The 23417-nt window shown below is 45.1% G+C and overlaps 1 protein-coding gene across 3 annotated transcripts in view; it reads left to right on the top strand.

The window, feature by feature from the left end:
* The window catches only part of FAM169A (family with sequence similarity 169 member A), a 112363-nt gene that overhangs the window by 27553 nt on the left and 61393 nt on the right, over nucleotides 1-23417 (top strand). Inside the window, exon 1 of one of the 3 annotated variants that reach the window (XM_068248571.1) lies at nucleotides 13394-13534. The exons of 1 other annotated variant lie outside the window; for it this stretch is intronic. The gene's annotated coding sequence lies outside the window, so the exon portion shown is untranslated. Of the gene's footprint in view, nucleotides 1-13393; nucleotides 13535-13564; nucleotides 13676-23417 lie in introns of those variants that run through there. One more of the 3 variants, XM_068248580.1, reaches the window with a different exon arrangement.

The raw sequence follows: 23417 nt of genomic DNA, 5'->3' as shown, positions 1-23417 counted from the left end.
TCAACTACTTAAAGAGACACTGACGCGAAAAAAATATATGATATAATGAATTGGTTGTGTAGTATGAATAATTACTAGAAGTTTAGCAGCAAAGAAAATATTATATTTTTATTTTCAGGTATATAGTGTTTTTTCTAACATTGCATCATTCTATAATATGTGCAGATTACACAACACTCAGCATTCAAAATGATTCTTTCAGAGCAGTCTGTGAACTAATGACCTCTCCTCTGGCTGAGAAAAAGTAAATAGTTCAATAACACTTGAGATAATAAAAGTCATATAACAGCCCTCTCCACGACTTTGAAAGTCATAGAGCTTAATTGCTTTTTTGCATAGAGATAACAACTGGAGTTTCTTAACTCTTCCTGTACTGGAAACAATTAGACTGATGTATCTGATCTTAATGTTTTATTTCTTAGCTGTACTACACATACAAATCATAATATCATAATTTTTTTTCGCTTCAGTGTCTCTTTAACTTCATATTATATGTTACTTATTATTTCCCATGCAATTTTCCATTCCTCCATTTGTTTATTGGTACCAGCATCTTCCACACAGCCCTCACCACCTAGCAAAAAATCTGACATCATCCATATCCACTCTTCCATACTGGGAGCTTCAGGGTTCTTCCAGGATTTTGCTATAAGTTTCCTGGCCACAATTGCTGCCGGGGTTACTAATTTATTTACATGTCTAATGCTGTCAGGTTCCATGCAACTCAACAGAGTGTTACTGGGATCGAAAGGGGAAGGGAGTTTAATGAAATTTCCTCTCTCTCTCCAAAAGTTCTGTATAACCGGACATGACCACCACATATGCATATATAAACCAAACTCGTTAAGACATCTCCAGCAGTTCCCATTCCCACCTTCAAATTTAACCTATTTTGGTTCCTGGACGTAGAAACTACGTCCAGGAACCATGCGCCCTACCGCGCGCTCCCGCGGCCGATCGCGCGTGCACGCGCGCTCCCGGCCCGCGGTTCGTTAGCCAGGCAATCAGTGAATCGGGCTACGGTGCCCGATCACTGATTCCTCTCCCGCGCTGACAAAGCTACAGCTTTTCTCGGAAGCTGTGCCTTTTCTGGCTGTTCCCTCCCCGATGCGTCACTCTAAGCGTGTGTTACACTTAGAGTGACGTCATGTAAACAAACTCATGGCCGCCATCTTGTGGCCAAAAAGTAATACTACAACTGAAAATAAAAAAAAAATGAAAATCAACACACATTTACATTACAAACCTATTGTTTACCTCCCACCCTCCCAAAACTACCCAAATAAAATGTTTACTATTAAAAAAAAAAACATTACAATAAAAAAAAAATAACATGTAAATATTTACCTAAGGGTCTAAACTTTTTAATTATCAATGTAAAGATGAAATATTTCTATATTTTTTTTATTTTAAACTTGTAAATAGTGATAGATGCAAAATGGAAAAAATGCACCTTTATTTCCAAATAAAATATTGTCGCCATACATTGTGATAGGGACATAATTTTAACGGTGTAATAACCGGGACATATGGGCAAATACAATACGTGAGTTTTAATTATGGAGGCATTTATTATTTTAAAACTATAATGGCTGAAAACTGAGAAATAATGAATTTTTCCATTTTTTTCTTATTCTTCCTGTTAAAATGCATTTACAGTAAAGTGGCTCTTAGCAAAATGTACCCCCCAAAGAAAGCCTAATTGGTGGCGGAAAAAACAAGATATAGATCAGTTCATTGTGATAAGTAGTGATAAAATTATAGGCTAATGAATGGGAGATGAACATTTCTCACGTGAAAACGACGGAACCTGAATGGGTTAACCATCCTAGAGGGTGTGAAGTACCATCTCGTCATGAGTTTATAATTAGTAAGTTGAAATGAGGTATAGCTGGGGGTCCAAATTTCCTGGAATACTGCTCCCCAATCCAAGTTTTGGATATGATTTAGGTCTTGTTTCCAGCTTCTACAGAACTTAGGTAGAGGATCAGTTTGACAACTGTCGAGAAGAAAATATAAATTTGCTGTCATTCCCTTCCCCACACTCGAATGGAGGAAACACTTTTCATAAATATTTATGTTTTTACTTATATTATCCTTATGTTTGGAAAGGTAGCTCCTGACCTGGAAGCTCCACAGCCCATTATCCGTTCTAACTATGTTGTAGATCTCCCTCAATGTTAAGTCTCTGTGGCCAACCAAGTCTAGGATTCTAACATCTCGGGGGAGCCCACTTTCCTTGAACCACCCTGAAGTTAAGCCAGGTTGAAAATGCACATGTTGCCAGATCGTGATGATTTTATGTAAAATACATAATAAATACAAAAATACATAATTACGATTTTGAGATTGAATTTCATTTAATCCATTCATACGTTTTGCATATTATTTGCTAAATTATAACTGACCATCTTAAATGATTTTTAACGTAAATTGCGAAAGCATGTCTGCGCAAATCAGAAACAAGGGAGAACAAGCCACCATATTTTGTTTCAAAAACACGTAGTAGTTTCTGAGAAAATGGATTTTAAAAATTGCAAAGACTGCGCAGTAGCAAGTGTGGCCATTCTCGTTCATGGACGGCACCGCAGTTGTGAACTTTCAGAGGGTTGTTTTAAAATGTATAAAATGTGTGTGCAAAACTTGAAACTTGGTATATACAGTTGTAAAGTGTACCACGGCAAAATTTAAAAAGGTGTCAAAAGCAATCACTGGCGACCAGGAGCCTTATGGTGCAGTATGTCTGACAACTCTGACACACAACACAATGGGCTCTATTCATAAAAGGTTACCGCAAGTTTTCCGCTTAAAACAGCGGATTTTCCCGTCCATTTAGCAAAGTGGGCATTCATAAAAGCTGTTCCCGCATGAAAATCTACAATCCCCCAGCAGAGCGAGAAATTTCCGCCCTCTCCAGTGTTTTTCTAGATTTATCTAGAAAAAAGTAACAAAATGGCCATTCATGAAGTTTAGAGGAAGCGGTATGTGGACGGGAAATACCGCTTCCTCTGATTTTGCGGATTACATACAAGTGAATGGGACAGACCTCCCGGAGAGAGCAGCGCACGGAGGGACTCTGCCGGCTGAAGTGTTTCCGCATGCCTTCCGACAGCTTACCACCAGATCTCCGCTCTTGCATCGCAGCTGGCAAGATTTTATTGAATGACCACCCAGAAGTGTAAAATACCGCTGCGGTATTTTCCCTCCAGGAGTTTTCTTGCCACAACTTTTTTATGAATAGAGCCCAATAACAATAGAATTTTATACTCAAAAAAGTGGGTTGCAGTCTGCAACCACCAACAGAGAGCCAGTGGGAAGGTGCCCAACCCCGCTAGAGTTCCCAGATGCTGTGAAGACAGGAACTGTATGGTCGCAAGCCTAGGAGGTTTTTTAGGGGTAATCTAAAGACCACTACCTCAAGGTAGAGGTAACAGTAACTACTAGCTAGTTCAGAGGCGCCCATGTGCAAAACATGTATTGTGACCTCTCCTGAAGTAAGGAGGAACCAGAATAACTCAGGTATGTATGAAAACAGTGTCTAATGCCGGGCATACACGGCACGTTTATGCATCGGAATCAAGTCAGTGTCACCGCTCGTCCGCGCGTGCGTGCAGATCGATTCTCGCTTGTCCCCGCAGGCACTTCCTTCTCAGCGCTTATCAGCGCTTTGTTTTTGCCTATTGTCCGCCTGCGGGGTTCGAGCCGGGAATCGATCCACGCAGTGATTGGACATGTCAGAAATTATCAATCAAGCCATCAGCGGCTCGATTGATAAGAAGAATCTGGGCCGTGTATGTCCAGCATTAGAGTCTTAGATAGAAGCGCTCCATTTGCTGGCCCAAGACTCTAAGGCATTTTTTTTATATGGACCTAAGGAAACGGGCAGTGACCCATAAAACGCGTTGTCCTTTTAGCGCTAAATAAATTATTTTCCAGTTATTCTGGTTCCTCCTTACTTCAGAAGAGGTAAGAAGAATACATACTTCTACTTTTTAACTTTCATTATACTCGTATTAGTATATGTTGAACACATTGGGCACCTCTCAACTAGCTTATCGCAGCAAAATGTATTTTAACACATTTTTTTGTTATCAGTTTTCTGAAAACCTACAAAAACACAAAAAACTAAGTCTTTTTGGAAAAAAAAATATTTCACTCACAAAATTACAAAACATAACTATCGTTAAAGTGTACCTGAGATGGGGGATTAGCAATAAAACATAAATACCTAGGGGTTCCTCCAGCCCACTCCGGCCAGATCACTCCCATAGCATCCACTTCACCCTCTCCGTTTGCCCGCAACTGGCCCCCGGAGAGTCCGTCAGCCAAGGTCAGTCTGCACATGCGCAGTCCGGCCAGGTGCGCTCCCCTGTCTCTCTGCGCCTGCACAGTACTATTGTGCAGGCCGCAGAATGCTCCAGGCAATGTGAACGCAGCGGGGGAGCGCGTGCGGCGAGCTGTGCATGCACAGTTGGCCCTGGACAAGAGGACTTTCTGGGGCCAATTGCGGGGCCAATGGAGAGGGAGAACAGGATGGCGTGGCAGCGATCAAGCCCGAGGGGGCTGGAGGAATCCCCAGGTATGTATATTTGATTGTGAATCCCCATCTCAGGTTCCCTTTAAAGGGACTCAGAACTCATGAAAACGAAAAGATTTATACATACCTGGTGCTTCCTCCAGCCCCATCAGCTTGGATCGATCCCACGACGCTGTCCTCCGATGTCCGCAGCTCCGGTACTGGGTCCCCACACTTCCATCAGTCGGAGCCTGCAGCTCCGGTATCGGGTCCCCGCACTTCCGTCAGTCGGCTCCAGTCTATGCAGAAGAAGCGCCCTCTTTGCGTATCTCTCCAGCAGCTGCTGGAGAGATACGTAGAGGGCGCACTTCTCTTACGTCAGACCAGCTCCGACTGACGGAAGTGCGGGGACCTGGTACAGGAGCTGCAGACATCGGAGGACGGCGGCGTGGGAGCAATCCAAGCAGATGGGGCTGGAGGAACCCCCAGGTATGTATAAATCTTTTTGTTTTCGGAAACTCTGGTACACTTTAAGCAAGGAATTAATGATACATTTGCCAGAAGTGTTGCATTACAATTTAATAATTGCAAATATCGATGCAGTATTATGATTATGCAGAGTTCGAGATCAACACTTGCCAGTGTGACTGGGGCCTTAACCTTCTGGGCGATAATCCCGAGCTGAGCTCGGGGTAAGCCACCGCGGAGGATTTCTCAGGCCCTGGTGGGCCGACTTGCATAATTTGTTTTTGTTACACACAGCCAGCACTTTGCTAGCTGTGTGTACTACCCGATCGCCGCCGCTCCGCGACGATTCACCACCGATTTGCCAATCACCGCCAGGCTACGCTAAGGGGTGGATCAGGACTCCCCCAGATGCCATGACGTGGATGACGTCATCCTGATCGTCGCCTTGGCGACGGGGGAAGCCAAACAGGAAATCCCGTTCTGAACGGCATTTCCTGTTTGCTCTGATCGCCGGAGGCGATCGGAAGGGGTGGAGGGATGCCGCTGCACAGCGTCTATCATGTAGCTAGCGCTAAATGTGATTGATAGCCCGCTTTGACCGCCTTACATAGCAGTGCTGGCTGCTATGTAAGGGGTGTGCCCTCCCTAGTTACATGCATTGCGTACATAGCAATGCGCGTAATTTTAACTGCAGATGGTCCTGTGAAGTATCGCTACCATGATACTTCACTTGTGGTTGCCACTATGTGAATTTATGTAAATTAACATAGTAGTGGCTGTGAGTGAAGTATCCCGGTAACGATACTTTACAGGACCGTCCGCAGTTACGCGCATTGCTATGTAAACAATTTGCATAACTAGGGAAGGCACATTCCTTACATAGCAGGGAGCGCTTCACTATAGAAAGTGCATTGTCTCAGCATGATAAATATTGGCCAATCAGAGAGGAACAGAGGTGTGGGTGGGGAAAACAGGAGGGAAAGAGACTTCAGCCAAACAGGCTGCATTAGTTAAGTCTGAGGGGAGATAGAGAAGCAAAAAAGGACAACCCAGCATGCCCTGCAACTTCCTTTGTGCGGCAATGTGCCAAATAAGAGTCAGGTGAACTGGGGAATGATCATTTATCAACAAGAAAAGTAATAATTATTTTAACTTTTGAATTGCCTGGTTAACATCCCTATTACTTGTTTACCAGATAAAAATACAGAATTGATTTTTTATTTTATGCCCGACAGTTACACTTTAGGAAACTTCACTTGTTATCTATGCAAAAGAGCTTCTCTGAGCTCTCCAACCCAACTTGGGTTGAAGACAGTCTGTTTTCTGAAGTACTTATACATCAAAGAAACAGTGAAAGACAACTTCAAATAAGGTTTTACTGCAGGGGAGTTGAAATGGTCATTAGCTCTGCTATGTTTCATAGTTTCAAATACAGAATGCAAATATTAGAGAATGAAGTAATGTTATAAAAAAGCTATAGAACTGAAAATAAAAATATGAGACTCTTTTCTTTGCTATTAATGTTCTATTAATTATCCGTACTACAAATACAATTCATTATATTATATGTTTTTTTTTCACTTCAGTGTCACTTTAAGGCTGGTACACACGCATAAGTGTTCTCAGCAAATTAGGCAGTTTGGTTTTGCAGGGAATCGCCCCAATCTTGCTTAGTGAGAATCTCGCATAATCAGAAGTCACGTTCATCATGTTAAGTATGGTATACTTGAAGTGTGAAAAAAAGGCAATTTTTACCTTGCAATCTATTTTGGGCTGATGCCAGTCAAGCTGCAAATTGATGCTGTTTCTAACAGCCCTGACATTTCTATGGTACAACCACCCTTGCACTGATTTGCCAGTTTTGAGAAACCAATTTGCAAGATTCTGGCAATCTGACCAGAAGTTCGGCACAAATCTCACGAACCTCTCAGCTACGATTATTTCACTCTTCCCTACTCCATGCCATGCATACGTGAAGGGTGATATGACACGTCACAGGTGTTTGACCACACCAATCTCATTACAGTTATCAATCGAAGAATCATGTCAGCAATCCAAAGAAGATTCAAATATTTATTTAAGGTGCTGCATGTAGCCAATATTTTGGGACGACAAAGGACCCCTTTTTCAAGCGTCAAAGTGGTAGTATTCCTTAAAAATTCTGCGATCACCTGCTGGTGATGTGCACAGATTAAGGGAGACCACAGGTAAAATGGGCTCCGGAGACTCCCTGGTAAAAACAGTGTTGCCCTAGGCAATATTAACAGCTGTGATTTGTGGTAATTTGGGCTCTGGGACCTTAGTGTTAGGCGCCATCTCAAAACATAAATATATTATCCATCAAAATGAAAACTGCAGATGCAAACAGTTTGCAGTAGATGGTGCTGTGATAAAACCTATTGCTAATAGCCTGATGCTGGAAATGAGAAAAATCTAAAAGAGAAATTGAAGTGAGAGGGATATGGAGGCTGACATATTTAATATCAAACAATACTAGTTACTTGGCTGTCCTGCTGATCTTCTGCCTCATTTTTTTCAGCCATAAACCCTAAAGAATCACGCAGATCAGATTTCTGACAAAAATCTGACAAGATTATTTGTATGTTTGTCTTGTGTGTGATTCAGACACTACTGCAGCTAAATAGATCACATGGCCAGGACTGCCAGGTTCCTTTGAGCTTGATGACACTGCAGTTGGAGCACTTTATTTCTTGGCTACTAATAAACAGTGTTTCACTGGAGATGGAGCACCAGGGGTGCAGCTAAAGTATTGGTGGCCCCAAGCAGCCCGTAACTTGAGGTGCCCCCCCGCCGCAAAAATTGGGCGTGGCTCCATCACTGAAGAAAGCGGTGCATGAAGCGAAACATGGTGGAAAAGTGGGCGTGGCCATGGCATGATGTGGGTGGAGCCAAATACTAAATACAGCCTGAATCCGTTCTGTTTTGTCCCGTTCTCCCTGTGCCTCTTTTGTCCCCCCGTGCCTCTTTTCTCCTCCTCTGTTCCCCGTGCCTCTTTTGTCCCCCTCTATGTCCCCCTGTGTCACCTCCTGTAACCCCTGTGTCAGCTCTTGTCCCCTGTCCTAGCCAGGTATAGGTGCCCCCTGTATAGGTATCCAGGTATAGGTCCCCCAGTATAGGTACTAGGTAGCAAGGCATATGTGCCCCAAGTATAGGTATTCAGGAATAGGTGCCCCCAGTATAGGTACCCAGGCATAGGTGCCCCAGTATAGGTTAGCCAGGTACAGTTGCCCCCAGTATAGGTAGCGAGCTATAGTTGCCTCAGTATAGGTAACTAGGTATAGGTGGTGCCCGAGTATAGGTAAGCCAGGTACAAGTGGCACAGTATAGGTAGCGAGCTATAGGAGCCCAGTATAGGTTGCCAGGTACAGGTGGTGCCCCAGTATAGGTAGCGAGCTATAGGTGCTGCAGTATAGGTTACCAGTTACAGGTGCTGCCCCAGTATAAGTAGCGAGTTATAGGTGCTGCAATATAGATTGCCAAGAACAAGTGGTGCCCTCAGTATAGGTAGCGAGCTATAGGTGATGCAATATAGGTAGCCAGGTACAGGTGGTGCACTCAGTACAGGTTAGAGACTTACTGGACTCCTCCCGCTGTGCTCTCCTCCTCTCCCTGCGCTCTCCTACTCTCACTGTGTCCTATTGCCATGGTTATTTCCGGTGGCACCTCTGACACCATGAGAGGCACCGCCGGGAAACCAAGAGACAGGCTGCGAACCCGGCGGCGGTCACAGGAGAAGAAAGCGGGAACAGTGACATGAGGAGAGCGTGGCGAGAGGAGTCCATGCTTGAATGAAGTTAAATAAGTTACTGGGGTCCCTGGGGCTGCACAGGGCAGGTTGGCGGCCGCCAGCAACAAAGAAAGGACCGCCCTCTACAGTGAGGCCCAAAGCAGTGGCATGTCTCGCTTGTACGCAGGCGGCGCCCCTGTTGAGCAATGAGCTACTGTGTTCCCAATGGGCAGCAAATAAAGGGGGTGCAGGTGGCTCATTGCCAGAATTTTCTTGATAACAGCTTGGTGTACATTTAAAAGCATTTTCATGTTGAATTGGGCAGGAGATGTACCCAGTAGTAGAATATCGGTAATGTTACTGATATTCTACTATCCCCTTTTCTTTTCCTAGCCTTACACTATCCTCCCGCCTATCTACGTTTACATGTGCGTACATGGTTTTGATGGATGTCAACCGTTGGGGATCAGATTCCGTTGAAAGAATATAATCCAAGCTGTGTATTTCAGAACACTGCATACGTTGATGCCCGCAATGGACGCTAATGGAATCATACAGGATTTCTGTTGATTTGGGTTAAGATTTTTTTGCAATCTGCAACATGCTCAACACAGCAGTAAACTTATCCAGTGCTGCAGGAAGTGGCAGTAGGGGCCAGGTTCGACCAGCAATCGCTAATTTTACTAAGCCTACAGAACCTACAGAAGACACCTGGAAACGGCGAAACCGGTCCTGAAATCCAGAAAAGTATGGTCAGATGATGCTAAACTACAACTTCAAACCTGCTTCGACTGTACGGACAGGAAGGCCCTGGAAGCACCAAACCTTGACGAGTGGGCCGACAACATATCCTCGTACATCAACTTCTGCGAGGAAAACTGTATCCCAACAAAAACCCGCAAGCACTACCCAAACGACAAACCATGGTTCTCTAATAAACTTCGGCAACTGCGGAGGAGCAAGGAAATGGCATACAGGTCCGGTGACCGGGAGGACTATAGAAGAGCAAAGAACATCCTAAACTGAGAACTGAAAGCTGCCAAAAAGAACTATGCTGTAAAATTGGAAAAGAACCTCTCCTCGAGAGACTCACGAGCTGTCTGGAAGGCGCTCAAGGCTGCCACGAACTATAAGCTCCCCCCCCCAGCATGCAACTCCCAGCACTGAGCTGGCAGAGAGCCTCAGCAACTTCTATTGCAGATTTGAGAACCAGGCTGCACCCACAGGGCCCCCAGTGTCTCCTGCCCCATCCTCTGATACAGATGTCTCACTTCCAGGCCCTTACACAATCAATCGATTCTGGACTCAACCCTTGCACGAATAATCTTCAGAATTTATTGTAATAATGTATGCGGTTATACAGCAGACAAAAAAGCACTTGTGCTTTTTTGTCTGCTGTATAACCGCATACATTATTACAATAAATTCTTAAGATTATGCGTGCAAGGGTTGAGTCCGGAATCGATTGATTGTGTATGGACTGGATTATGATTGGAGGCTTGATGGACCTCCTACGATGATCTGTGACTCCCCGAGATTAACAGAGTGATTCCTGAGGTCTGTGGACAACCCTCGTTGTGTTTGTTCACTTCCAGGCCCCCCACCTCTGTCTGTGAACGAGGAGGATGTTCTGCGGCACCTGTCAAGATTAAATACAAGGAAAGCCTCAGGCCCAGATGGCGTGTCACCATCCTGTCTGAAAACATGCGCACGGCAGCTCGCTTCTGTTTTCTCCTCCATCTACAATAAATCACTTCAGGTCGGCAAAGTCCCTGCTTGCTTCAAGAGGTCCACTATCATCCCTGTCCCTAAAAAACAAGGAGTTTCCGACCTCAACAACTTCAGGCCAGTGGCTCTCACATCTGTCATCATAAAGACCTTCGAAAGCATGGTCCTGCCCCTCCTAAAACTATCCACTGAGGTCAGGCTGGACCCTTTTCAGTTTGCGTACAGAGCAAACAGGTCCACTGATGACGCCATAAACATCTGCCTGGAGCTTGTCAATGATCACCTAGATAGGCCAGGCTCATACGCTAGGATCCTTCTACTTGACTTTAGCTCGGCGTTTAACACCATCAGCCCCCAAATTCTTCAAGAGAACCTTACTGCCCTCAAAGTCCACCCCACCCTACGCCTGTGGATCACGGACTTCCTAAGTAACAGATCCCAGGCCGTCAAGCTGGACACTAACACCTCGCAACCAAGGACCACCAACACAGGGGCCCCTCAACGATGTGTGCTGTCGCCGTTCATGTTCTCCCTCTATACAAACAACTGCAGGTCAATGGCGAACTCTGTCAAGGTTATCAAGTTCGCTGATGATACCACCATAGTGGGCCTCATCTCGGGGAATGATGAGCAGGAGTACCGTCATCAGGTTGACAGAATTTGCCAGTGGTGTAGGGAGAATTGGCTTGTCCTCAACACTGGAAAAACCGTAGAGCTGATTGTTGACTTTAGAAGGCACGCTCCCAACCCACCTCCAATCTGCACTGATGGCACGGAAGTCGGAATTGTCCCCTGTGAGCGCCTCCTAGGAACTACAATCTCCAGGGACCAGACTTGGAAAGCCAACACGACCTCCACCCAGAAAAAAGCTCAGCAGAGACTATTTTTCCTCCGCCAACTGAAGAAGTTCGGCATGGCCCATTAACTTCTGACGAGCTTCTACACCGCCACAATTGAATCTGTCCTTTGCTCCTTCATCTTGGTCTGGTACGCCGGCTCCTCCGCCATCGGCAGACTCAAACCACAGAGGGTCATAAGATCAGCGGAAAGGATAATTGGCAAACCTCTTCCCTCCCTGGATCAACTTTTTAACTCCAGACTGCGCTCCAGAGCTCTGAGGATCATCAAGGACCGATCTCACCCCGGGTTCCGCTTCTTCAGTCAACTTCCCTCGGGCCGGAGATTCCGGTCCATCTACACCAGGACCACAAGACACAGGAACAGCTTCTTCCCTTCAGCTGTCAACTCTTTGAACTTTATGGACTATCCTCACACTTGAATATGTTTTTGTTATGCTATCTGCTGCTGTATTCTTCTTTATAAATTGTCTGTATTGTATGTCTTGTTTTTCACATTAGCCCTGTACCTGCCAAAACCAATTCGTGCTTGGCGAAATAAAAGATTCTGATTCTGATAAAAAGATTCTGATTCTGATAAGCAATTTTGAAAGGATGCAATTTTGCAGCATTCCTTCTGAAAACGCTGCAGGTAGTGCATTTGCAATTTAATATAAATCCCAATGCGGTAGTGGAATTACCCCCAATGAGATCAACTGCCTTATCGCTTTGCCGAAAGTGCCGCAAATGGAGCTCTTTCACACTAGGAGCTGATCAATGCGCTTTGACGGATCGCTTCTAGGATGCGTTTAGAAAGGTAACATGAAAGTCTTTGACTTTCATGTTAACTTTCACATTAGGATTTCTAGTGGGCCCCAGGCCTAGGCTATGATCACAGTGGGGCATAGTGGTGAACAATTTAATCGCATGGCTAATGTGATAGTTATATTATAATGGAATGGTGCTGGATTCTGCCAGCTGGCAGAGCATACAGTGCGGTACTACTGTATAGTAGAATGCATGCATTAACAGGTAAAGTGAACCATACTTCTGTATGTGTCGCACCACATGAATAACACATGAACAACACTCAATGCAATTTTTCCTTTCCTCAAATAGTGGTGGGCACTCCATGGCGTGCATGAAAAAGGGTCGGCTAGTAGAATATCAGTAAAATGTACTTATATTCTACTTTATAAAAGTGTAAATGAACATAGTAAGATATCAGTAAATAATATAGATATTTTGCTACAACTTAACCTGCTATTCTCTCACAAAACCCTCTCTTACTGATGCCTAACCGCCCCCCCACCTTTAAAAACACCCTTCCCCCCAAGCCTAACCTTAACCATCCACCCCCATGTCTAACCCTTAAAAACAAATTGCCCCAGAAAGTTCTCTGGACCAGGGCATACGGCGCATGCGCGGTCCGGCGGCACCCCCCCCCCCCCCCCCATGGCCGGGAGTGTTCTGCACCTGCGCAGTACTACTGCACAGGTGCAAAACGCTCCTGGCCACAAGAGCGAGCAGCCAGACTGCGCCTCCACTGACTTACCAGGGCCAGTTGTAGACGAACCAAACGGTGAATGTAGACGAGGAGAGAACAATCAGGCAGGAGGAAACCCCAGCGATGTATACATTCTTTCTTTAGCCCCATCTCAGGTACACTTTAACTGCCACCCCCCCCCCCCCCCCCTGCCAATCCAACGCGATTATGAAAATCTTGGTGCACCGCAGAGTGAAATTTGGGCGTCAATATCACCCAATTTATAATGGCGCTTATGGCAGTGCCCAAGTTTCTTCTCATAGCAGACGCCCAAATTTCCTGCTTGGACTCCATGAGCACTTTGATATGGCCTTCTGTAGATCTCCAGAGACAGCACCAGCAGAAACACTGGTGCATCTCTAACAAGCTGCTCCTTTCCCTTTATAGATAGGGCTTTCATACACAAGTTCAGCCAATCCTCCATTGCATGAGTGCACAGCTCTGTGCTGGACCACGTGCTGCAGCCCCCTTGGTCTGGGCTCAGGTGGTGGACGTTACATAATAACACTCGCTGTAGTGGAAAAAGGCCCTTGCCGCTGCACGGTGACAGCGCAACCAGTGACAATACGTCAGAGGATTGCGACAGCGCCGCGCAGCGCAAACGCAGGGAACTGCAGGCAGCCGGCTACTTGTCAATCAAGCAGCCCAGCAGCAGCAGCAGTCCGCACCCGGGGAGGACAGACCTTGTGTAGGTGAGTGATGGCGGCTGGCAGTGCCCCGTATCAGTGAGCCGGCGTGTGTCAGCATCCTCCTCCTCTGCCCCCCTCCCTGCATCACACCCGAGATAGCGGCGCACCCCCCTCTGCTGCCCTATTATTCTGTATGAGCTGGTGGTGAGTACAATGCACGATGCAGCCAGGTGGGCTCTGGCGTCATTTTCCTCTTTGCACAGAAGCCGGTTGGAATAGTGATGTGTTGCTGCTACTGGATCCAGTATGTGGAGGCAGGTTTATTTATTGTGCATTGTTATTAGTGCACGTCTATGCTGAGTGACAGCAGCAGTGATCCTGCCTGCACCCTCTATCTGTGCTCCCCACACTCTGCTCTGCTGCCTGCATGCTTTGCACATGCTGTGCTTTCCAAATGACTTGCTTTTTTTGCATGTATTATCATTATTATTATTTTTTTTTACTATGATGGATTATATGTGCTTGGATCTAATTTTAGATGTGTGCTGCTGTTACAGGCATTTATTTCTTACAAGGCAAACCTCCATTTTAGATGTTTGGCTTCACTGATGGTCGGTGAGATAAAGTCACTGTATTTCTCGGTTGTATATGAGAGTGTAGTTAGTGGGTCAACCCAGACATACATCCTGAGGTAGATGCTGGGAGCCAGGATTTTTCTTTTGTAGCAGCGTAGTTTGCATGTCATTTCTTTTTTTCCCCATATTCCCCACATATTCACAAAACCAACCCAGGGTAGCTGTTACGTAAACATTTACTAACACTTGAGTAGAGATAATTGGAGTGTTTGCCTAGGACAGCTATCTAGATCCTTTTCTCCTGATAGATGAGCTCGGTAGGTGACATTGCTGAACAGTTCCAGTGGTTTTTGTGCGTAGTACTTTGTTACGTATTGCTGTCCCATTGTGACTCTGCTTCACCCAGTTTTTGGGAACAGAATAGACAAATATGAAGGCAAAGCCGTATCTGTCTTTGTCTTCTGCACAGGCCAGTTGTATCTGTTGTGTGAGAAGTCATGCTGCAAACACCTCTCCTCTAGCCTCCAGATTTTATAGAAATAATCGTACATACCGACCAGTGTGTTTTCTAACGGTTATGAAATAATGTTCTGTTTTTGCTAGAAAAGGTTTTTAAGGTGTCTTTATTTCCCATGAAGGAATGTGCCTGATGGGGTTTCAAGAAGAACAGCAGCCAGCACCATCCAGTAGTTTAGGTGGAGGTAATCACAGGTGTATTTATCATGCATTCTGTGGCTGTTGCTCGATCCTCGGGCCAATACACACTGACTTATATAGTTTCTAGCTCCCAGCTAGACTATTTTGAAGATTGGTTGCCACCAACAGGAAGAGCAGAACATGCACTTGCAGAGGGGCAAACTCAAAGAGAATGACGGGTGCCAGACAGGTGTATGTATGAAATCTACAAACTGTCAAATGGCATTGGGTGGGGTTCTCCTTTAAAGACTAGATCCAATAAAATACCATTGTTTTGGTTTGGATAGCTGGAAAACATTTTTTTTCCTGTCTTTGTGTCCGAGTGTTTGCTGCTTTCTGTGGTAAAAATCTATCTAAGGACTGGTGCACACCAAGAGCACAGTTTTTAAAAACACTAGCACTTTTAAAAGTGCTTGGCTAATGTATTTGTATGGGATGGATCATACCAGAGCGATGTGATTTTTTCCAAAACGCAAACGCGGGTCTTGCAACATTTCTGAAGCTATTACGCTTCAATGTTAAGCTTAGGAAAAGAGGAAAATCGCTCTAACAAAATCCTAGAACAGAGCGATTTTCCTACTTTTTTTTACAAAAGCTGATCTCTTCCAGGTCAAAGTGTAGAAGAAGGATAAAATCACTACACAAAGCGCTCCACAAAGGCATAAATTGAAAATTGCTAGGCACATGCCTGGAATCGATTTCAAAAATCACTTCAAACACACAATTTTTGGTGTGCACTAGTCCTCACAGTGATAGAGCTAAAAACAAAACATACAGTGGGTTGCAAAAGTATTCGGCCCCCTTTAAGTTTTCCACATTTTGTCATATTACTGCCACAAACATGAATTAATTTTATTGGAATTCCACGTGAAAGACCAATACAAAGTGGTGTACACATAAGAAGTGGAACGAAAATCATACATGATTCCAAACATTTTTTACAAATCAATAACTGCAAAGTGGGGTGTGCGTAATTATTCAGCCCCCTTTGGTCTGAGTGCAGTCAGTTGCCCATAGACATTGCCTGATGAGTGCTAATGACTAAATAGAGTGCACCTGTGTGTAATCTAATGTCAGTACAAATACAGTTGCTATGTGATGGCCTCAGAGGTTGTCCACGAGAATATTGGGAGCAACAACACCATGAAGTCCAAAGAACACACCAGACAGGTCAGGAATAAAGTTATTGAGAAATTGAAAGCAGGCTTAGGCTACAAAAAGATTTCCAAAGCCTTGAACATCCCACGGAGCACTGTTCAAGCGATCATTCAGAAATGGAAGGAGTATGGCACAACTGTAAACCTACCAAGACAAGGCCGTCCACCTAAACTCACAGGCCGAACAAGGAGAGCGCTGATCAAAAATGCAGTCAAGAGGCCCATGGTGACTCTGGACGAGCTGCAGAGATCTACAGCTCAGGTGGGGGAATCTGTCCATAGGAACAGAGTGGCAAGAAGAAAGCCATTGTTAACAGAAAAGCATAAGTTTGCAGTTTGCCACAAGCCATGTGGGGGACACAGCAAACACGTGGAAGAGGATGCTCTGGTCAGATGAGACCAAAATTGAACTTTTTGGCCAAAATGCAAAACGCTATGTGTGGCGGAAAACTAACTCTGCACATCACTCAGAACACACAAGGGATTGTTTAAATATAATGTGGGCAGCATCATGCTCTGGGGCTGCTTCTCTTCAGCAGGGACAGGGAAGCTGGTCAGAGTTGATGGGACGATGGATGGAGCCAAATACAGTGCAATCTTGGAAGAAAACCTCTTGGAGTCTGCAAAAGACTTGGGACTGGGGTGGAGGTTCACCTTCCAGCAGGAGTACAACCCTAAACATAAAGCTACGGCAACAATAGAGGGGTTTAAAACAAAACATATCCAAGTGTTAGAATAGCCCAGCCAAAGTCCAGATCTAAATCCAATCGAGAATCTGTGGCAAGATCTGAAAACTGCTGTTCACAAACGCTGTCCATCTAATCTGACTGAGCTGGAGCTGTTTTGCAAACAAGAATGGGCAAGGATTTCAGTCTCTAGATATGCAAGGCTGGTAGAGACATACCCTAAAAGACTGGCAGCTGTAATTGCAGCAAAAGGTGGTTCTACAAAGTATTGACTCAGGGGGCCGAATAATTATGAACACCCCACTTTGCAGTTATTGATTTGTAAAAAATGTTTGGAATCATGTATATTTTTCGTTCCACTTCTCACGTGTACACCACTTTGTATTGGTCTTTCACGTGGAATTTCAATAAAAATGATTCATGTTTGCAGGGCTGTGGAGTCGGAGTCGTGGATTCGGAGTCGTGGAGTCGGGCAATTTTGGGTGCCTGTAGTCGGAGTCGGGAAAAAATGCACCGACTCTGACTCCTAATGAATTTGTAACTGTAATTAAAATAGAAAATATGATAAAATGTTCTATTTCTCAGATAATAGTCATTAAAAATAATGTAAATATACAGTATATATACAGTAATAGCTGTGCTTAGTCCACAAAAATGAAATAAACCAATCAAAATTAGTTACTTGAGCCGCTTCAATAAAGCAGTCCCCGTATTTTTAAGGTCAGATATACATATCTGATTGTGACTGTATATATGATGTGTACACAGGAATCTCTTATATATACTAAATAACATCTATGCTGTAAGAATAAGGCCCCGTTCACACTTGCGGTTTTGTCAAAACCGCACCGGATGTCCGGACCGCACCGGAGCCGGACCGGACCTGATCCGTACGGTTCCTATCCGGATCCGGTCCGGATCCGGTCCGTTTGCATCCGGTTTCCGTGCGGTGTGAACACGGTTGCGGTCCGGATCCGGTTTCTTAAGGAGATACCATCCTGTAAATACCTGGGGTCTGGGAGGTCAGCAGAAGGGTCTGGGGTCATTGTTGGAGACAGGTGGACGTGTGGAGACCATCCGTGGATACAGAGACTGCAGTTGGGACCATGGATCCAGGCATTTTTTACTCGTAAACCTGGGAATTCTCTCCTTCCTGTTGTTCGCCTCCTCGTTATCAGACATCAGACATGTTGCTGCCAAAACGAGCTCCAGCATGAAATCGCTGCTGCCCCACTCTTTGAACGCTGGGCCCATGTGGTCCCCATCCAAAATGCATAGGAAGTGGGGTAGAACGTCCGGTTTTTGTAGCCAGTGTGTTGTGCGCTCTCCGGCTCTCATTGCTTTGTATTGGCCGGATGGTGCAGTCCGGCTCCGCTCCGGATACGGCTGCCGGAGGAGCCGGACCAAAAAATAGCGCATGTTGGAACGGACGCCGGAGTCCGGATCCGGTCCGGATCCGGTCCGGCTCCGGTCCGGCAGAACGGACGCATGTGAACGGACGCATAGGCTTTCATTGCTATTGCCGTGCGTCTGTTCCGCCCGTTCTGCAAGCGGTCCGGCTCCGGCACGGCGATTCCGGACGGCCACCGCTAATGTGAACCGGGCCTAAAGCCTGATGTGTAGCTGTGTCACTAATAGAGATGGTCAATGAGATGGAAATAATTCTGCATTGATGCTGATATATGCAAATGTATGCACTCCCTTTGCTGATGAAATCAAATAATTTGATATGTTGTTAAAATTTGGTTTGGTGACTACAAATTAAAGGGTACCTGAGACGGATGAAAAGTAAAGTTTTATACATACCTGGGGCTTCCTCCAGCCCCCTTCAGGCTAATCAGTCCCTTGCTGTCCTCCACCACCCGGATCTTCTGCTAGGAGTCCTGGTAATTCAGCCAGTCAGCGCTGTCCGGCCGCATGCCGCTCCCATAGCCAGGAACATTTTGCACCTGCGCAATAGTGCTGCACAGGTGTAGTATGCTCCTGGCGGTGGAGTGTGTGCATGTGCACTACGCCCGACTGGCTCATGTACCTGGACTCATAGCAGAAGATCCAGGTGGTGGAGGAGGACAACGAGGGACTGATTATCCTGAAGGCGGCTGGAGGAAGCCCCAGGTATGTATAAAGCTTTAATTTCATCTGTCTCAGGTTTACTTTGTTACACAGTAGTACTATACTCTACATATGCACTCCCCACAGAGCTGCAGGGAATCCACTGAGAATGCTGTGCACATTGAACACAGAGGTGTTGTCTGTTTACAATCTCCTCATTCCCCTGCAGAGTACCTGCACATCACTCTTACATGTACCCACACTTACATTGCCTAGGGCCTGATAGATGTTCTTTGTTCAGGTTTGTACCTTTTACAAGTACTCTTACCAAGGACTAGTTTTGGTCTAAAGGGAATAAATATAGTAGTCTGCATATCCTTCTCACTTCAGTTGTCTTGTAAAATTCCTAAACGTTGGCAGTTAGAGACGAATTTTATGTTACATACTTTTAATCAACAAAATTGTAATATGCAAATTAAAGGAGTTGGAGTCGAGGAGTTGGAGTATGTGGATTCCTAAACGGAGGAGTCGGTTGATTTTTGGACCGACTCCACAGCCCTGCATGTTTGTGGCAGTAATGTGACTAAAAGTGGAAAACTTCAAGGGGGCCGAATACTTTTGCAAGACACTGTAGTTGCCACGCTGTCTCTAATCTTAAGATTTTTAGATACTACCATGTATTGTACCATTTATTTATTTTTTTATTTTTCTGACAGGGATTGGATCCTATTTTATAAAAAGGATTAGTTCACACTTTTTAGTCTGCACTGGATACGTCACGGCGAGCGGACTGCACTTCTGTGCTGTCTCCGATTTTTCCAGAAGAGTAGCTGCATTTCCCATATAGCCTATGGTGGAAATGGTTAAAACACATCCACCCTGGGCTCCAGCCGGACCACAAAGGACCCTCAGAGAGGACACTGCACTGTCCACCCCCGCGGGCCGTTGGGGATCCGGCTCAAGTGGGAACCCAGCCTAATATTAACATTAAGCATGGGACCAGATGGCTCATTTTAGGCTAATAAGTCACATGCCTGGAACAAGCATCAATTGTAAGCTTTGTTAGCTTGTTCTGTTTTCTGGTTTGTCGTTTGTACCCCCTAGTTATTGCACAGCCCATGTAATATGCTTCATAACTGAAGACAGTCTTGAGTCATCACTGAGCCTTCATGTTTGTTCTGGGATAGAGGCTCGGGGGAATAAGAGGATCAGAAAACCAGTGTGGCAGACAACTGAATAAAGAGGGATATGGAGGCTGCCATGTTTATTTACTTTTAAACCAGTGTTCTCCCCAGCCTCTTTTAGCCGGGTGCTCCACCCAGCTAGTTTTGGTGAGCACCCGGCTGTCATCGGCTCACTTCCTCCTATTCTGTAAGCAGAGTTGTGCAGAAAAGCGCCCTCCCTGTATTCTCTCATCTTACCCCACCCGCGTACTTTTTCGTGCCACCCGGCTGGAAAAAAATTCTGGGGAGAACACTGTAAACAATACCAGTTGCCTGGCTGTCCTGCTGATCCTCTGCCTCTAATACTCTTAGCCACAGACCCTGAACAAGAATGCAGCAGATCAGGTGTTTCTGAAAATATTGTCAGATTTGACAAGATTAGCTGCATGCTTGTTTCTGGTGTAATTCAGACACTACTGCAGCCAAATAGAGCAGCAGGGCTGCCAGGCAACTAGTATTGTTTAAAAGAAAATAAACATGGCAGCCTCCATAGTCGTCTTACTTCAATTGCCCTTTTAAAAGGAAAATATACACTTCTCATTACCGGTTTCCTTTAACGCAAACCTGAGAGGGTTGTGACCTAATATTTTCTATAGGAGAGGGAAGACTCTGCATCCTCCAGAGCCTCCAACCATCCTTCTCCGCCAGGCCAGTGCTGAGACCACTGAAGATAGCGGCATATGATTGTGCTGCACGCGCTCAGTAGCATGTACCCGCTAGGGATTTGGTGGAAAAAGCTTAGCCCGATCAGGTCCATGCGACTGCACATGCGCAAGCCCTTGTGTACGGTCTTTTGGGGGACGCAGCACTGGACTGTCCTGGTGGAGTAGGAGAAAGGAATCCTCTGTATTATCCAGAGGCTTCCCTCTATTCCCTCTAATGGCTCCTATTTTATAAATAGGAGCTGTTCACACTTGTCACTCTGCAATGGATCCGTGGGATCTGTTGCAGTAAGCGGACCGTACTTTTGTGACATTTCGTGATAATCCCGGGCAAGCTTATATAGCCTATGGGGGTAACACATATTTCCTGGGCTACAGCCAGATCATGACGGACCATAGGAGCCAACCCTACACAGGTGGGAACAGAGCCTTATAAGGGAGAGGCGCACTTGGCTGTTTTCTTGCGGGTTTTCTGCACAGAAGAACTGATTTAAACTGAGAACTCATGTTAATCAATGGGCTAGTTCACACTTAGTTCATTTTTCATGCACATAAAAAATCTGCCGCATAATAATGCACATTTTGTCATTTTTTTCTGACAGCTTCTGTGAAAAAAACGTGTGCGTTTTTCTGCATACAAGCACACATGGGGTACAGGAAATGTTTGCATTAAAACGCACGCAGAAAACTCAAAGACAAATGTGTTCCCTGCCTAAGGCTTGGTTCACACATAAAAGGTGTCCAGTCCCATCCTGTCAGTTTTTGAGAGTTTGCATCAGTTTGTATGTGTTTCTGTGGCTATGCTCACACAAATCTGTACATTTCCGGTCTGGTCCTATCAGTTTTGTATGCGTTTCCATATAGGCTGTGTTTAGCGGTTCTGGATGCTTGCTTTGCTTAACAAGGGTGAAAAGGGATAATTTTCATATTTAGTAGTAGTGCATTGTGGGTAACCACAAATGTTCACTTATAACTGATTTATTGCAAATTTCCTTCTGTTTTAAAGAGAACCCGAGGTGGGTTTGAAGAATATTATCTGCATACAGAGGCTGGATCTGCCTATACAGCCCAGCCTCTGTTGCTATCCCAAACCCCCCTAAGGTCCCCCTGCACTCTGCAATCCCTGATAAATCACAGCCACGCTGCTGACAAACAGCTTGTCAGAGCTGGTTGTGTTTATCTCTATAGTGTCAGTCTGCTGCTCTCCCCGCCTCCTGCAGAACTCCAGTCTCCGCCTGCATCCCTTCCCTCCCTGCTGATTGGAGGGAAGGGACGGGGGCAGGGACCGGAGCTATGCAGGAGGCGGGGGAGCAGCTGAGACTGACACTACAGATGTAAACACAGCCTCACAGCATGGCTGTGATTTATGAGGGATTGCAAAGTGCAGGGGGACCTTAGGGGGGTTTGGGATAGCAACAGAGGCTGGGCTGTATAGGCAGATCCAGCCTCTGTATGCAGATAACATTCTTTAAACACACCTCGGGTTCTCTTTAAGAAGGCAATTACACCAAGCTTTGCTTTTTTTTAGTAGGAGGGCTTCTTGGTTCCTTTTATCCCCCTATACATTCCTAGTAGTTTGGGTCAACCCAAGCTGCTTGGATATTCTGTTGTACTGGCCCAAGCCCTATCTCATACAGCCATATCAAACCCTGCTATGTACTGATGAGGACCAAAAGTCCGAAACAGGCTGTCTACATCTGGGTTTGATATGGCTGTGTAAAACTTAGGCTTGCTATACACCAGCGGTTCTGGATGCTTGCTTTGCTTAACAAGGGCGAAAAGGGATAATTTGCATATTTAGTAGCAGTGCATTGTGGGTAACCACAAATGTTCACTTATAACTGAATTATTGCAAATTTCCTTCTGTTTTAAGAAGGCAATTACACCAAGCTTCACACATAAAAGGTGTACATTTTACTGATAGAAAACTGACAGGACAGGACTGGACCGGACCGTAAATGTGCAGATTTATGTGTGAACACGTAAGGAGGGCAGTATCCCTATTTCCCACGCTATGGGGTTCCTTTAAAGTGAAAATATTCACTAAGAAATCTTCATCAGATCAGCTAAATAGCCAGAATTTTAGCTAACCTTATTAAAGAAAATACCTGTTAATGTCCTGGAGCTTACCATCGAATGCAGTGTTCTGAAGCCTGACGAAATATACCCGGTCTCCCATAATGCTCTGGGAGGAGAATTCCATATAGCTAATCAGCCTGGGCTAAACATTAGGCTGGGAACACACTAGGCAGTGCGGGAAAGGTAGCATTTCGCTGCATATGCGTTTGTGCAATTTTAGTGCCTTTTCTGTGTGTTTGCATTCTGCGTTTTTTCCTGCACATGCATTTTTCTTGCCTTTTGCAGGCGTTTTAATGCGTTTGCGGTTTGCATCTGTAAAAGTGTTTTGCATGTGTTTTTTTATGCGTTATATGCAAGTCACTAGGAAGTCAACAGGAAGCAGAAATACATCATCAAACTTGGTATTTGTTGTTTTTTTTTTAAAGCATACAAAACACATAAAAAACACACTAAAACCCAATACCTCTACATCACCATTGACTTTCATTATGTGCGTTTTAGATGTGTTTTGGAAAAAATGCACATTGCAGAACGCAAACACCTGCGTTGTTTTCAGTTTTTTCATGTGGCCCATTGACTAACATTATACGCACTAACACTAGCATTTTATGCAAGGCTAGCATTTCTGCCTAGTGTGTTCCTACCCTTACTGGGAGAGCAGGGCTACACATCAATATACAACAATATATAGCTATAGGAAGGGTTTCTGATGCTGAATCTAGGATAATTACTGTAAAAGTGGGCATAGCAAATAATTTACTGCATTCTACTGTATGTTGTTACAGTGCCTCTGATAGACACTAGCTGTTCGGAGGT

The sequence above is a fragment of the Hyperolius riggenbachi genome, chromosome 1, assembly GCF_040937935.1.
Source record: "Hyperolius riggenbachi isolate aHypRig1 chromosome 1, aHypRig1.pri, whole genome shotgun sequence".
Classification (NCBI taxonomy): domain Eukaryota; kingdom Metazoa; phylum Chordata; class Amphibia; order Anura; family Hyperoliidae; genus Hyperolius; species Hyperolius riggenbachi.
The sequence above is the reverse complement of the archived record's forward strand: the minus strand, read 5'-3'. Positions and strand labels throughout refer to the sequence as shown.